The 5234-nt window shown below is 36.3% G+C and overlaps 1 pseudogene; it reads right to left on the reverse strand.

Moving 5' to 3' along the window:
* On the reverse strand, positions 1-5234 carry LOC131536094 (collagenase 3-like; annotated as a pseudogene).

Raw genomic sequence — 5234 nt, forward strand, 5'->3', positions numbered from 1 at the left:
TATAATCCAAATGGTTTAATAACAGTATCTTGTTATGGTTACACTTGAATTGGTTACAAAATAGATGAAGGATGGTAAAACATATACATATACAAAACATATACCACTCGGCAGATTACAGCTTCATTCATGGTGCAAAGGGTGGGACAATTAGCAGACCCCCAATGTATACACATGTTGGTCTACAGGCCTTGATCGATATCAGCACCTCTGTGCCTTCAGGAATGTCAAAAGGCCCTTTTGTTACTCAAGATTGGTTTGGGACAGGAAAGCAGAAGTCTTTGATTATTTTCAATCTTACAACAGTAGTAAATTCGAAGTCCAGTGAAAATTTTGAACAATTAATGAACAATTGATTTTTAAAATATCCCGTTACGCTTCATCTCCATCCATGTTTGAAGGAAGCTGACTAACATTGCAGGAAGTAATTGCTCTTCAGCAAACGAAGGAGCTTTCTGTTGCTGGCGCTGAACTCAAACACGTTTTCCCCACTGAAGAGATAAATGTTATCTGAAAGAAAAAAGTAAGTGAACTTCATGAAATTGTACATGAATGCTAGAATAATGTCTTTGTATTGTTGCAGATCTGTAGAAAATAAAGTTACAAACACCTACCGTTGGAAAAGTGGGCTGCTGTGACCTTTTCAGTCAATCCTGAAATCCATTTTCCACTTTTTTGGGATTCGCTTCATCCATCTTCTTCTCCCTCTCATCATAGCTACCAAAAAAGAGGACATTTTAAAATCTGATGTATTTTCAGAGTAAAATTTTAAGGGCTTTTGATGATGATGCAGTACTTCCCTAGTAAAAACATAAATATACTGAAATGTATTTGAAATACATTTACTTTGTGCTAAGTATATTACAAATGTAACGGAGGCCAGTAGGCGCTGTGCAGGTAAAGCTCACTCCCCTGATCTCAAGAGACGCACCTGCGACTGACGCTAGTGGCTGCAGCCCGGGTTCGAGACTCGCTTGGAGCAGGCGAGTGGGACCCGTTACACAAATACATTTACGTATTTATGAACTTAATAAAATTATCCTACAATTGTACTTTTAATAAACCAAACTGGTATACTTAAAGTCTGCTAAATTGGAACAACTAATTTTTGTACGTAATGCACTTTACGTAGTGCTGAAGTCCAACTAAAGATATACTGAAGTGTATGTGATTGTGCTAAAGTGGAACTATTGTAAGTCTACTTCAGGTACGCTTTAAATATCTTGCATTTAAAGACTGATATTAAAAGATCATACAATCCTCATCAATATAGACATTAAAACACATTACAAACTTAATATTAAGAAATGTATGTTGTGAACAATTAGTATTTCAAAAGTTTAATTATAATTATTATATCAGTAAGTCTCAAGCAACATGTCAGTAAATATGTTATTTGACAACCTGGTCTCATAAAAATACGTACCTCTGCGCACTTTTTGTGCGACACCGTTTTACGTTCCTTGCTGCAATGAGTGCCGCTAAAACACAGGTTCAATATGTGAACCCTGGCATGTTTTTATTACGTAGATATTGGTACGTATTGCTGTTTTTTATTACGTTGCTTCAGATACGTATTGCGGCGGTTCAGAATTCAAATATCCAGGGACTGTCGCTAAAGGTTAATGCTCTATCGTGTTGGAAATACGCCCTACACCAAATCCAGCCCTAAACCTACCCGATAGTGTTAACAAATGCAAAACTGATATAAAAACGTATTAGCTGATGCAACAGTGCCATTTGAACTTCCTTTTACGCAGATTTTAACTGTTTTGTCGAACTGTAGTGACACGGGATTCGAACCGGAGCTTCTTACTTCTGAAGTCCATCTCCGTCCTCCGTGAGCTACCGAACAAACTTGTCATCTATGAAAACCCATAGATATGAAGCTGGATGTGTGCGATGCTAACGTTCAAAAGCATCAGTTTTCAAATCTCCCAGCACATTAATATTGTTTTGAAGTCATGATATTCTTCAAGTAATTGTGCGAAAATTATGCTTTATTAATCGCAACTCTGTAAATTTGTGTGAAAGTGTTCATTTATTTTGGAAACTGCAGTGATATGTACTTATTGGTACGTATTTCATGTCACGCTAAAAAGTGCACCCAGGTACGCAAATAGCATGAAACCAGGTAGTTATTTGAACAATACTTAGTATGAAAAAAATATATTTTACATTTTTACTAGGTTTGACCCACCTGTAGTAATATTTGTCGAAGAACAGCAGTGTTTTTCCTGAGTTCTTGTCATGGACAGCAGCATCAACTTTTGTCACAGATGCTGGCAGACCAAAGCTGCTGAGAGGTTTAGGAGAGCCGGACTGAAGATTTTGCCATTAAAAGCCCAGACCTGTTTACCTATAAATAAAGACAGGCCATGATAAGAGGTTTTCTGAGCACGGGTGTAGAGATGTGATTGTGGTTTCAACATTCCCAGATTGTTTGAGAAGATACCTTTGAAAAAGAAAACTTTATCTTGCACTGGATCCTCATAAGCAGCATCTATTTTATCAGGAGCGTTGGACCAGAAACGCTTGATCGAATTATTTCTGCTTGAAGAACTATTCCAGAAAGAGCTGCAGAGAGAGATTTGATTTGAATATTTTATGTTTATACTGTATATAAAAATACACAAGATTGGTATCTGTTTTCCTGGATTACCTGTCCTTGAAGAACACTGTTACTCCCTTAAAAGTCGTCACTGCATCCCAGACCAGGTTAGGACAAGATCTAGTAGTGCTTGCAGCCAATGCAGCCCTGTTGGAACCTGATGGGATTACCACATAGTAAACAAACAACTCAACATTTTTGACTCAGAAATCATAGATATTCTCTTGATGATCATATTACCATAGAGCGACTGAATCCCTTCAATGTCATCACTGGACAAAGAGAAACGGTCTGGATTAGTAAAGGTGTATGTGGGAAACATCAGAGCACCAGGAACATCCGAATGAGCAAGACCCAAAGAGTGACCGAACTCATGGGCAGCCACCAAGAACAAGACAATATCTGTGGAGAACAATTTTGGGTACAAATGAAAAAGATGAATTGCCGCTTTAGATTTTTACTTGAAATCAAAGTGGTACCAAAGTTCAAGCTTTGAAAAATGCTTAAAATAATAATAAAAAAACCTCTTGAGCGGAAGGTGAAAGACTCATCATCATCGAAATGTGCATCTCCACCGAGTCCAATACCAGGAGGAAAAGCATGAGCCAAAACACCCTTTGGTCCATCAAACGGCTGACCATCACTATGATCTGTAGGAAACAGTTTATTTGTCTTTTTCTCTGCTTACATACATACAAATAGTGATGGATGCTATTTACACCAAGTGAAAATAGCAGTAGTTTTTAACAATATGCTATTTAAGTGCAAAAACCTATAGATTCTATTTACATTATGTTAAAATAGCAAGATTTTCTGCTATTTATACTACTTATTGTACTTAATATTTTATTTTCAACTTTTTTGATTATTTCCTTCATTTTCATTGAAAATAAATGCCTTTCCAATGCGATATGAGATTTGAAAAAGCCAAAAAAAAAAAGGTTCGGCAAAAGGGATCGAACTCGGAAATGAAGGAAATAATCAAAAAGTTGAAAATAAAATATCAGGTAGGGTTAGGTTAGGGTAGGTGTAGAGAGGGCTTTATTGTACCAATAAGGTGGCATCCATTTAATAATGTCAATTTAAATGATAATTTGCACTCAAACGTTATTATTGTGTATGGTTTTATAATGTACTACAATACTTAGGTGCAGATAATTGCCACTTTTTGCAATAAGTAGTATAAATAGCAGAAAATCCTGCTATCTTAACATAGTGTAAATAGAATCTATAGCTATTTGCACTTAGTGCAAAAAGCTGCTGCCATTTTGAAAATACTCAATTACTGTGCACTGAATTGAATTAAACTGTCCTGAATTTGAAAAATTCTCTTTTGAATCAAATCAGAACTCAGTGATTAAGTATGAATTTAGAATTTAGTAAAGTGATTAAATTTACCCTTTGTAGCAAAGGAGATCACGATGTCAGCTGTGCCCTTGTAGATGCGCGTGAATCTCAGAGGAGTGACATTAGCCCAAACCTGCAGAGCTTTCGCTATGGTTCCATCCACTTCAGCATTTGACATGTCAGGGGTGTAGTTCATGATTCTGTGGAAAAGGATCATTCTCTGTATCTGCTTTTTTCACTCTGCCTTTTTCCAGTGAAGAGAACTGTTATCATACGCACCTGTAGGTGAGCTTGTTGGTCTTCCATTTGGGTTTGCCTCCGATTGTGGAGTACGCAGCAACATCTGGAACTCCACAGCGGGGCTTCTTCATAACCGCCATTGTTTCTTTGTCCAGCGTTCCAGTCACCTTAAGGCCAAAAAACTTCTGCATCTCTTTTAATTTGGCAGGCAGTAGATCCGGCTCCCGGGATGCGGGACTAGGAGGTTTATATACCAGATTGTAGAAACTCATCAAGTAGTTCTAAAAATAAAAAACAAGGAATTATTGGAAGAATTAGGAATATGACCAAATCAGTAAACAATTATATATATATATATATATATATATATATATATATATATATATATATATTAGTCAACATTTGAAGTGGATCAAAACCTTTCATCAAAGTTTACCTAAAACCAAATCAACACCTTTTCTTGTCTTACGACAACTTTGATGAACTTTCGTGATCCATTTCAAATGTTGACTATTGTATATAAGACAAACCTTTGCGACTCCATAATCATCAGCAGACTTTAAAATCGGTCCAGCGTGAATAACAAACAACAGGCTTGCAAGAAAACACAGCTTGCAGTGAATCCCCATGATGTGCGTTGCTGCTTCTGCTCGTGTGCTTCGCTTCTGATTAATTAGTGTCTGATGACGACTTTTATACTCTTAAATCTGTGAGGTATTGAGCAACAGGTGAACCATCAAACGGACAGACAAAACAATAATTACAGGATTTTCAACTTGACACAGCCTCTTCCTCCTCGCCCAGATATTAATATTAATCCTCTTCCTCATACTTTATTTAACAGCAGTATTTTTTTAGCGTTTCTATGTTATATAAAAACAACAAATTTCTTCATTATTTTTGTCCATTTTGAATGAACATTATATGTTAAATTAGTCATAAATCATGTTTAGTGATGCTCTTGGAAGGAAGTGGATAATTAATGGTAAATTGATATTGCATCTTTTGCTCATTTATTAATATAATTCATTGTAAA

The sequence above is a fragment of the Onychostoma macrolepis genome, chromosome 03, assembly GCF_012432095.1.
Source record: "Onychostoma macrolepis isolate SWU-2019 chromosome 03, ASM1243209v1, whole genome shotgun sequence".
Taxonomy (NCBI): Eukaryota; Metazoa; Chordata; class Actinopteri; order Cypriniformes; family Cyprinidae; genus Onychostoma; species Onychostoma macrolepis.